This window comes from Zingiber officinale, chromosome 8B, assembly GCF_018446385.1.
Source record: "Zingiber officinale cultivar Zhangliang chromosome 8B, Zo_v1.1, whole genome shotgun sequence".
NCBI lineage: Eukaryota > Viridiplantae > Streptophyta > Magnoliopsida > Zingiberales > Zingiberaceae > Zingiber > Zingiber officinale.
In genome coordinates, this window is record NC_056001.1 from 102,839,067 (window position 1) to 102,851,659 (window position 12,593).

General features: G+C 37.0%; 1 long non-coding RNA gene across 2 annotated transcripts; it reads left to right on the plus strand.

Annotated features, from left to right (window-relative positions):
- The first annotated feature begins 7,309 nt into the window (after window positions 1-7,309).
- On the plus strand, window positions 7,310-8,885 carry LOC122013994. Of its 2 annotated transcripts, none has more exons than XR_006120603.1 (2): window positions 7,310-7,610; window positions 7,697-8,885. It is a non-coding gene; the product is annotated as an uncharacterized LOC122013994 (long non-coding RNA). The 2 variants fall into 2 exon arrangements; XR_006120604.1 differs by having other exon boundaries at window positions 7,310-7,587.
- The last annotated feature ends 3,708 nt before the right edge of the window (window positions 8,886-12,593 follow it).

Genomic DNA, 12,593 nt, shown 5'->3' on the forward strand with positions numbered 1-12,593 from the left:
ATGTTCTGCCATAAAAGACCTTTTTGAATTGAGATTATGGCTTCATAGTATTAATCTCCAAATGTACAAAGGTTTAGAACCCAGAGTTGCTTCCATGATATCAACATGTTTCAAATAACGCGCTTTAAGGATTTATACATAAAAGAAGAAGTAGAGCTCGGTTAAATTCACATAGCCTTCGTAATCCCAACCCCCTGATTATTTCGGTTAACACAGCTTCGTCCATCAAGACCAATGCATTCTTTTGCCATTATAATTTGAACTCTACCAAAATTTTGCACAAATATGTTCCAGCTCATGGCACAATATACTAGTAGCTTGAAACAAGACATAGCGTAGTTTGGAATAGCTTGTAACATCGATTTTATGAGAGTTTCTTTACCTCCTGCTGAAAAAAAAATGAGAGACCCATCCATTTATCTTTTTAAGAATCTGCTCTCTAAGGTAGAGAATTGAATATGCTTGCTTCGGAGTGAAAAAGTAGGAAACCCCAAATAGAGATCATTCCCCTTCACCACTTCAATTGAAAAGATGCACTGAATAGCTTGAATATTTGCCGTAGGAGAAACTGGACCGAATGTAAGTGCTAATTTTTCATAGTTAACCAATTGATTAGAAGCCCACTTGTAGGAATGGACGCAGTTCTTAATATGAATACAATCTTGCTCTGAAGCTTGAAAAATCATCAGCGAAGAAGATATGTGAAATTGATGGGCAAGAGTTGGCGATTTTAACCCCCTTAAATTTTTTTTCTCAGATTTAGTTTTAATGAGAAGGATTGAGAGCCCTTGGGCACATAAAGCAAACAAGTAAGGAGAGAGTGGGTCATCTTGTCCGGGTCCTCGATGTGGAATTAGAATGCTAAAGATAGAATGATTGACCTATATTGAGTAAGAGACCGAGGATATGCATATGATAATAAGATTCATAAAAGTCGCAATAAATCCCAATTTAATCATAATTGCCTCAAGAAAGTCCCATTCAACGTGATCAAAAGCTTTGCTCATATCAAGCTTGAGAGCATCGAATCCAGTCTGATTTGTAGTGTTGTTCCTGATCCAATGCATGCCACTCAAAGCCAATAAGGAGATGGCTTCTACGCGGCACAAGCGATCTTCCTCATCTCCATGGTGATGGCTTCTGCAAGGGGATTAAAAAGATGGAGTCTTGAGGGATTGTGGCAGAAGAGATGAGAATTAGAGAATTAGATTCACATACCTAAAAGTTACTTATATATGATATGTAACTTTATAAGTGAAACGCCATTTTATTTTTCATCTTTTATGTCCTATTCCGCTCTCCCAAGTAAACATGATATATGAATTTTTTTTTGCAATCGTCGTAGAGTAAACATAGTATTAGTTTGAATAATTGTTGATGACAAATTCTTTTCTTTTATTCCCTTAATATGAATTTAAAAAAAACAAAAATCAAATTTATATTTTTCTTGTAACCATTCATATATCAATAATAAAATAAAAAACATATTTTGAATAATTCCCGGATACAGACCATTTTGGGGTTGTCATCCACATACATCAACAACATTAAAATAAACAACACTTATCCTTTCTAGACGATTAAACCCTAATGCCCTAATAGACATTGACAACATTGATATTCCCATATGGTGCCATGCTAAGGAAGAAAAGTTTCTTCATCTTCAAGAAGACTCTCAGTCAACAAGCTATTAGAGCTAGCCTCGTGCGCCACCAACTTCCTGAGTGATCGCCAGCGTCCTGGTAACATTCTCTAATCCGCTGAACAATCCATTACCATGGCAAGAGTTTCTGGTAATCGTTGATCCAAAGACGATGCTTTTACCATGTAATCGAAATGCTAAAGGCAATCTAATCCTGTCTGAGATCTGCAGAGATGACGCGTTGGGCATGGTGGATGGATGATTGATCAACAGAAGACCTTTCTCTCCTGAAGGAAGTTTTCCTTCGATCCCACGCACAAGGAGACGAGCCAGCAAAACATCAGCGCCTAGAAATTAAAGGGGAGTCCCTGGCGAAGGCCCTTTCACGCTCAAGTCAGTACGAATCCGAACGGGTGGTTGAAGAACAATAAGAATGCTGACGCGAGAGTAAGTTGCAGATGTTTTGTGAGTGTACTTTCATCACTAAGAGGACTCCCCTTTATATACCACCTGACATAACCTTCATAATTATGAGATGGTAAAGTGTGTTAGAGGTTGTTAGGTAAAGGAGAGGGTAGACCTAGGCGATACGCCATAATTGCCCAAGGAATCTTCCATCTACTCATATGTATACTTCTTTTATCGTTTATAATTTCTTTTATCGCTGAGGTTAATGAAGAGATATGCTGTTCTAAGTGGTCGGCTGACGGGGGACAATGTGGTTCCTAAAGAAGACTCCAGAAAAATATTCTCTAACACATGGTTAGGATGTTGTCTGTTGATTATATCTTGGTTGATCCTTAAGTGGGGAGCCTGATTGGAATGTTCGGTTGCGTTTTGCATGATATGCTCCGTTGTGTATTATCTTGTATGTACCTTGGCCAACATTAAGGCCGATCGCCTTTATACCTGCTTCAGTCATTAAGCCGCTCGATTATATTCTGCACAACCTTGTTCGGAGAATGATGTGATGTCTTGGCCATGTTGGAATTCCATTCAAGAAACATAATACAACGCCTCATGCTTCTTGAAAATCTCTCTGATAATCTATGCTTTGCTAGAATTTCGTCCGAGTAAGAGTGTGAGAATAAACATTGTAGACCTGTTCGTCCTTCTACTCAATCTGGCATATAATGGGCCACTAAGCGAAATGCGGCTACGCGCTGAGAGGTTCGGTGAGTATTATACTAAACTGAGCCACATCCTATCTTTGCCTAATCAATTTTTTGTACAGCCGGGGCGTCTAAAATTTGTCTATCTTTATGACCAGATGGATACACATAGACACATTGTTGTCTAGAAATCAATTAGGGCGACCAACAATCAGGGTTGCCCGGGTGAGTACATGAGGATTTATATGAAGTAAGGAGTTTAGTTCTCCCCTTGATCATACTTATGGTTAATCCTTTATGGAGTGAGTTGATCATTTCGGCCAGCATGGGAGATCGCTCGGCCTCCACCTTAGTCGCTTCAATATACTAAATTCCTTGGTTCACTCGGCTTAAGGGCTGACTGTCCCTTTCTGACTGGATTATAACATGGTTTGGTTGAATTTAAGAACCTTAGCTTGGCTTAAGGGTTGACTATCCCTTCTCGAATAGGACCGCCACATCTTCTTGATTGACTATCCGTCATCTTGACTTTAACTACCACGTCATCTTCTGGGTTCGCTTATCATAACCCATATCATTAGTCTCTCCTTTAAATCTAGTTGAAGAAGATGTAGCCGACTGACTGGACTCAAGTCCTAATTTTGCTCGTTCGACCCTGTCACTATAGCTATTGAATAATTCTCATTTCCCTTTATGCCTTGAGAACTTAGCAATTTTCAAAAGTTGTCTATCCGCATCTAGTTGTGTAGGAGAGATTATCGAGAACATGTAGAGAGGTGCAAGGTCAGAAGAATGATTTGGTTATCATCTCCATTATAAATGCCTATTTATGGGATACTTCCACGTGGCTTCCTCCTTCATTTTTTTTCAAAACAGCCTTTGACACACGACTCCTCGTACAACTAAATGATTCCTTTCTCTATACAAATCAATGATCTGTTGCATGCAAGCTTCATCCAACGACCATCATTGAATCATTCTTTATGAAAACCCTAAATGATCCATACTCTTCGCACTTTGCCTTTCACTTTCTCCATCTTCTTTTCCGGTGACCTTTCACCTACAATGTCCCCCTCTTCTTCCCCTTAAGCAATCAGTAAGTCTTGTGCTCTCTCTTCACTTCGTGTTCTCTTATGGCTGAAGAATCTTTCGCCCCTTAGTATACTTTGACCTTCTCAAACTTTGATGCAACCGATAAAGCCTACATTTGTTCTTGATATGGAATCCCCAAGAACTATCAGTTTGTAATCACTTCTCCTGATGCCCATGCTTACCATCCTCCTAATAACCACATCACCTTCTTCATGGACCAACTGACCGTCGGTCTCCTTTTTCCTGTTTTCCCCTTTTTATCAGGAGTGATCTAATATTTTCGCATTCTTTTTAATAATTTGCCCCAAACATCATTCGTGTCGTTTGCGAGACCTTCATGCTATTCCGTCTGTTTAGCATTCCTCTTACATCTCAAAATTTCGTTTTGTTCTCCTATCTTAAGAAATCTAAACTAGGAGTTTTCCTTTTCTAAATTAGCCCAAAATTTGTTTTCTTTAAGGACATGCCTTCTTCCAACAAGGGTTGGAAGTTGTGATTCTTTTTCCTTGAGATGTCTAAGCCCGCCCCTTGGCCCACTGCCTGACAATCTTCTATTTCACCCCTTCCTGACATAGGAAATTATAAACAGGATGCTACCTACCTCACCTACCTTCTCAAGCTAAGCAGCTAACAATTTACGATTCACCGGTGGCTGCAAAAAGACTTTCTTTACTTGTTTAGCTTATGTCTCATACAAAAGAAGATTCCAACCTCTTTCGGTAAGATTTGATAACGTCGCAAAGGTTGATGCTTTTCTTGTTAAAGGTCATCCATAAGGTATACTTAGAATAATTGTTATTTGATTTTATTTTATTTTATGACCTTGTTTGCTCGATTTATATCTTGCATGTGTGTGGTGTGTGATGTAACAAATTAGTTTATTTATCGTTAAGTCTTCCATTATGCATGTTTACGAAACTTATTTTTAGCACACACCACATCGGGCATATCCCAACATGGGGCACGAGAGGTTGGTTGCCTGGTGGAATATAGGACGTCACTAAGTCAACCACCAAGGAACAAGCTGGTGCTCCCCCGGACCTCTCGCTCAGGCTTCTCGTCCAGTGTGAGTGCCTGTTGTTGACGTGGTAGGGTCATGTGGTAAAATACTGCTGGTCGTCGCTTGTTATTGTTGCTACATTAGCTTTTGTGCTAGGATATTTATCATCATTTCTAACTCTTCTTATGTCAAAGTAACTTTGGTGAGTTGTCCAACTTCTTTCATTCCTTCATTTCAGATTCAGGCAGAAATTTTCACAGACACTGTCAAATTTGATCCTGTCTGAAATCGGTAGAGATAGTGCGCTAGGTAAGTGGTTGTGTTGTTGACTGGAAGAAGACCTTTAATAAGAGAAAGAGGTTACGAACTGGAGCAAAAATTCTCTCTGCACATAGTCAAAAGAACAAACAAAATATTAGTGCCAAAACCCAAGGAAAGGATCCATGGCGAAGGTCTTCTAACACTTAAGTTAGTAGAGTGGCCGAGCAGAAAAATGGAGAGGTAAACAGTAAAGGCTCGCGCGTAAATGAGATTGCTGTAAAAACGTACCTTACCAACAGAGAAAACTCCCTTTATATATCACCTCTCATAATCTTCGTAATCATGAGGTGATAAAACATGTCAGGTGTCAGAAGCTATCGAGTAAGGAAATATGCACAACCTGGGAGACGTATAGTTACCGTCCGAAGAATTTTCCATTACCCGTGTGCACCCTTTTCGTAACTTATACCATTAATATGGTGGTTGAAGAAATGTGCTATCATAATGTGTCGGCTGACGTAAAGTGTAGAGTCACCTTCGAGGAATGTTTCATTGAATGCTCATGTAACAACAAAAGAATATTCTCTGACAAACGGTTGGTATTCTCCGACAGACTCTTGTGATTCTTTGACCATGTGGTCCCCGAATATCTCAATAGGATATTTAGCTGACCGGGTGAATATATAAAAGCATAGTACTGAATATGGTAAGACATTCAACCATTAGGGATGCTCACCCTTAGGACTGCTCAGATATATGTTGTGTGATGTTGGAGATCTGATTATGAAGTAATATAGAACTTAGTCGCCTAGGTCTAAATGACTTTATAATCGATCGGGCATATAAACTGAGTCGCTAGGCATACTTGATTCTGAAGAATGTGGAACCAGGCCTCGAAAGGCTCGATTGGTACTTTCATTCGATCAACCTTGCACTTGGAGGTTTGTCCATGAAGTGATAGCTTGAGTTTTAGAAATACGGTAGAGTTTCTTCTATGGTTTGCCTTGTATGTTGATTCTTCATAGATATACTGAGTCATGTAATTCTGATTAACTTTATACCAAGCTATCCATATACAGGAGGTCGGGCAAATGAACAGTGAAAGCCCATATATTTGACCGGCTGCATATTAAGTCGTAATCTGAGAGTGAAAGGCTGAATTTTCCAATCCCGGTCGGTCCAGTGGTAGGACGATCCTCTCTTAAACTCGAACGTATAATGGACCGTCGGATTTACACTAAGTACCTTAGCATAGGAGTAAAATGCTAGGTCTTTCGGATTTGGCCGGAGCTAAGGCTGATCGTCGGTCATCTTTGGATTGGGACCTTAGTGCTAGGTGGCACTTGGCGAGGAGCAAAATAGGGATATGCTAACTATCTCTTCTCCTTGACTTTGATTGACATGCGATTAGAGCACACTGTTAATAATAGTTTTTATGACGCACCCAATTATGTGCGCTGCGGATAATATAATATTTATACAAACGACAACGTGCATAAATAATACATTGTCAATAAATTTTTCTACAGTGTGTAAAGTGTGTTGTTAAAATTTAATATTAACCGTGTGTGGAATACGCTATTAATACTTATTATACATATATAAATGATGGTGTAAAAAATATATGTCGTCAATAATATAATATTATAAAATATTAACAATGTACTTGTGTGTTGTTATTAATTTTTAAAAAATTAAGAATTTTTAAATCCCTAAGCCTATGTTTGGATGGGGTGAGGTAAGGTTCATTGATGGAAGGGGATGGAAGGGGAAGGGAGGGAAAGGAAAGGAAAGTAATATATTTATCTTACCCTTGTTTGGAAGGGAGGGAAAGTTTATGTGAGAGGAAAGGGATGGAATGAAGATTAAATTAAATATACAAATTTACAAAAATATCCTCTTATTTTTTTAATAAATCTGTATGTGAAAAAATAAATAAGGATATAATTGTAATAATTTCTCCTTACCCTTCCTTATACCCCAATTTGGGGTAAGGAATTTCGCTTATTCCCGAGCATGCAAGGGGAGGCTTTACCCTTCTCTCCCCTTCCCCTTCCCCTTCCCCTTCCCCTTCCCCTTCATAGCTCACTTTCTCCTAAACAAGGATAAAAATTTATTTTACCCATATTTACCTTTTTCTCCCCTTTACTCACCTCCTCCCAAACAGAGGGTAAACTGCCGCATCTAATTATCTGTCAAAACATCTGCTTGTCAAAGCCCTTCGTCTAATTTTTTCCGCCCAAACATTTCGCCGAACCAACAAAACCCTTGGCAAACTTAAGCTCCCTCACCGAAATCTATCTACCGTCGAACCAAAACCCTCTTCGATCCCTAAACTCCGTCCACCGAAATCTTTCTACCGCCGAACCAAAACCTTCGATCGTCAAGCAGTAGATCCCAACGCTGAGGTGATCGACCAGTCTCTTCGCTTCCTTCGCCAGGCGCTAAGGAGACCTCTCTCACTGGCGCGACTGCCTCCCGTATGATTCTGCGGCTACCACTGGTAACGTCTAGTATACTGTTGTGACCCTTCTCTAAATCCCTAATATTCTTCTCTTTCTTCCTCCCGTATGCTGTTGCGACTGCCAGTGGTGTTGTCTGCCAGTTTGATTGTGTCGCGCGGCCGCTACAGCTGCCTTGCCTAGAAGAATCTCAAATCCCGCTCGTCACTATAGGGTTTTTGATCTCACTATCTGAGAAGTCGCCAAGGAACCTAAGCGTGTGTAATTGCCAATCCATTTTTTTCATTTTTGCCCCATCTTAGTGCTTTTTTTTCCTCCATATTTACAGGTTGCTAGATTTCTCAGATTCATTGATCTAGCATAATGGCCGCAAGTTGAGTTTTGTAATAATAGTTGCGGTTGTTTATGATAATATCTCCCTCTTTTTTTTGATCTTATCCTCTGGTTATTATTGTGATGTTCAGAATGCGAGATTACTTAAAGATGAAGCTACCGAGGAGAAAGGAGATTGTGTGAGAATGCTATATATTTGATTTAATTAGTAGTAAAAAATTAGTTAAACTAACACTAGTCTCAATTTATGTGATCGAGCTTACTCTACAGTTCTGATATGTTTTTTTTTAATGTTTTCCTATATGCTTAGGAATCTCAGATTGAGTTTGATTATAGGTTCTATCAAATTTTAGATTTTTTTGCATTTTAAATTTAGTAAAATTAGCATCTTTTGTCTTATTTCCTCAGTCAATAATTACATGGTTTATTGTTATTGTAGTAATAACTCTGCACATTTTAGTGGAACTATGTTGATGAGGATGGAAACCTTTTTCCAAATAGCTCCTGCAACCAAGCGTGTGATGTTAAGTTTTTTGGCATTATCATTACTAGATGAGCATATTAAACCTCAGGACAACGTCAATCTATTTACTTTTTACTCATTAATTGATAGAAGTTGGAAGCATGATTACTTGTTCGAGACTAGAGAAGATCAATTCTCTGTGTGTGTAAATTCATATAATCTTTTTAACAAAACTATTCTTTTGTTGATGACTTAACTTTTGATGTTATGCAGGAATCATTTGTTGGTGCTATGGCAATTGGGAATCTAGTCAAGACAACTTTTAAATTTGAGAATGTCGTAATGTAGGACATCATAGATTAAACTATTGTTTGTTGGGTTTGCCAACCATTTATAAAGCAGCATGTATTATTATTTTTGTATTATATTCTTATTTACACTGTCAGGTTATAGAACAATTACTGATGGTATCTCCAGTTCACTTGTTATTTTTTAATACAAATTGATTAATTGAATGACATGTTTTTAGTTGTACTATCTATATAATGCCCTTGTGATTTTGTAGGATACAGAATGGCTGCTAAGTGTGCACAAAGTGCATTGCTTCAAAAGGCAAAATATAACAAACAAAATCTAGGTATGAGATATTATTAAGCCTTGAGTCATGAATGTGCAACTTCGAACAAATATCTATATATTTATTTCTGTGCTTCTGTTGATGTGGGCAGTGCAAGTTTTGATGTCGGACATATGTATTGGTTGAGGTTCTCCCATTAGCTTTATTTGAACTAGTGGTTAAATCAAAATACAACTGCTATGTTGAGTGATGAATTTGTTTCCAATCCATATAATCATTTTTCTTATACAATGTAGATAGATTCAAGTCAGATTTGATGAAAATTGCTATGACAACCTTGAGCTCAAAAATTATCTCTGGACAAAGAATAATTTGTTAAACTAGCAGTACTAGATGTTGTGCTATGGTTAAAGGAAATATACTTTTCTTTTGCACTAATCAAGTGAACAATTGAAGCATTTCTTTGAGACAATTTCATTGTGTTAGAACATGATTGCATCAATTTGGCTTTTTTGGATTATATTATAGATATTTTTTAATTTGAAGATGGTTAAAATTTTCTTCTTTTTTTTTGATAATGTTCATTGTCTAGTATGTGCTAGGGGAGGGGAATTGAAGAATGATGAATATTTTATTTCTTATTCATTAAATTATCAAATTGGTATTTACCTGACACTTGTATTTAAACTTGATGTGTTCTTACGATATTTACCATGTCGTATAAAATTTCTCAAACCAACTTTATATTATTTTACAATCAAAATTGAAGAATGCGAGTCATAGAGATATCGATGATAATTCTAAATGTAAAATGCATTTGTTGATGGAGTTGTCGCAAAAGGTCGAATTGCATCTACTGATCCAAAATCAAAAGTGCATCATGTTCCTCTTGCTGGATATTGTTGGAGAGTTTGGAATGATAGAGTTTTTGTGGAGAAAGTGGATCTAATTCGACCAAATAAAGAAATGTTTTTTTTATTGAGGATGCAATAGAAAGCACATTCGCTTGGTTATCTAAGTTCATAATTTTGTATGAGTGATATAGATTTTACTTATTTTAAGTCAAATACTTTTTTGAATTTTTTATTACTAGTTTGTATTGTTTTACTTAAGTGTGTTGTTTATGGTTGTATATGATATTATAATTGTTAGTCTTGATTTTATAATTGTGTGTATGTGGTATTATATATATGTGATATTTGAATGATCATAACCGCAACGGTCGTCGCGCATTGTGAATGCTCTTAACTGCAGTGTGCAGCGCGTGTTGCGAATGTTGTTGATTGTTCTTAACTGCAGTGTGTACAGTGTGCTGTTGATTGCTCTTATCTGTAGCGTGCGTTGTGCGCTGTGAATGCTATTAATTGCAGTGTGTGGCGTGTGCTGTGATTGCTCGTAATCGTAGTGCGCAGTGCATGCTGTTGATGTCTTATTATTTTCAATAGCTTACAGTTGTGTAGTGTGCGATGCGCGCTGCGAATAACATAATTGCGCGTTGCAGAAAGTTATTTTTTGTAGTGGTCATTTTAACTTTCACATTATCCTGAGATCCACGTTTAACATCCTGTATCAATGGTATTGTTTATGATATGAGGATGTTTAGTTGGCAAACATCTAATGTAAGAGATGATGCATTTAATTGTAGAGAGCGGCTATCCACACCTCATGAATTATTAAACACATCTCATTTTCTAAATACACTTAAAAAAAAAAATTATAAGAATTCTTTCTAAATACACCCCATAAAATTCTTATATTATCCTTTCTAAAAACCCTAAAAACCAGACAGAACCTTAGCATCATCTTCCTACCTACGATTTCACCGTCGCTCCTACTTGTGCCATTTTCACCGTCACTCCTACCTGTGCCATTTTCATCGTCGCCTTCGTCATTTTCCCCGTCTCTCCCTCTTATCTCTTCACTTGGGCAACTCGATTTCTAGTCGAATCAAACAATGTTAGTGCTCATTCAAATCATTATATTATTTTTGTTAGATTTTTTTTTTAGGTTTCAAGTGTTCATGAAAATCTCTCAAATTTGAGTCATGTGTTGTTCTTCCCTGGTTTGTTGCTTGTTCATCTACAATCTGCCGAACACATCAAGATCTGTTCGGTTATGGTCTACCGAATGCAACATAATGTGTTTGATCAATGAACGTTGAACGAAACACTAAACGTTCGACCTCCAGCAGCTGAACACCGACAGATTTGTTCGGTTGTGTGTTGCTGGACACATTGTGTTTTGTTCCATTTTGAGTGGTCAAACATTTCTGTTTCTTTTCAATACATGTTGGTTGTATATCTAATTCAATTGTTTCTTTTGTGTAGTAAAAATGTTGAAAACATTTTCAAGAAGGAATAGACCAACGACTTTTGAGAGAGAGTGTTGACAAGAGAGACTTGCACGAGAGGTACAATCATTACAAGAAGAGGTACAATAATCACAAGTACTCCAATAAGAGGTATCATAATAAGAAGATGTGCATGAAAAGGTACCTCCATAAGAAAATTTACCTTCAGGAATGAATGAGGGTGCAGGAGAGCACGATCTTGTTGAAGGGAACAATGAAGATGATGAAATATTATGTGAACCATTTTCAAGTGGTCCACATGATCCATCACTGTCGTGGGGTTTTAAAATGCATGTATAACTATCTTGGATACATTTTAATGTGATTTTGCATAATTATTTTGGATATATTTTTGGAGTAGTTTAATATGAAGAATGTTTGTTGGAAAGAATTATTATTTAGAGTTTATAAATATGAATATGTTTGTCGGATGAGATTGATTGGTAAGTTTGTCAACAATTGGTGAGCTAAAAGCTAAGATCCGTGAGCAAAAGAATGTATAAACATATATACTAATCAAATGAAAACCCTTCAATCGATAGGGCAATCAATTGAAAAGCATACTCGCGTGAACAGAGCGCTCTCGAATCGATCACTTGAACGATTAAATTCCCAATCGATTAGTCGATCGATTAAGAAGCATACTCGTGCGAACAGAGCACTTCGAATCGATCAGTTGATCGATTGGATTCTCAATCAATCAGTCGATCAATTGAGAAGCATACTCGCGCAAATAGAGCGCTCTCTTTTTGTCTTTCTTTTTTCTTTTTTCTTTTTTTTTTATTGTTGGACCTGATAAGAAGATATATCAGACCCACATTAAGCTTGATATGAAGATATATCAGACTTAATGTGGGTCTAATCTCCTATAACATAGTTGAGAAAACAAATAAAAAAAAGAAGAAAAAAATAAAAACAACTAAGAAAAAAAAGAATTTATTTTTTCTAAAAACCTTTGAACAATCAATAGAAATATCGAAAATAATAATGAAGAGTATATTTAAAATTCTTGTAATTTTAGAAATCCATAAGACCTGAAATGATTATAATATGATATCTCTAAATCGATCAGTGGATTTCGATAGCTTAATTTTAAAAATTATCAAGATTATATGCATTCCCCCCTTAGCGAACCAAACAATAGAATCAGACACTCTCTAAGCTTACTTTTGGTAGCTTTCCACCTAATTACGCAGAAAAGTATCTTCATCGACATGCTCAAGACTAAAACTGCTTCGATAAGCTGATCCAGTTGACTGGATCATAATGAAACACACACTATCTATCTTGATCTTGTAGAG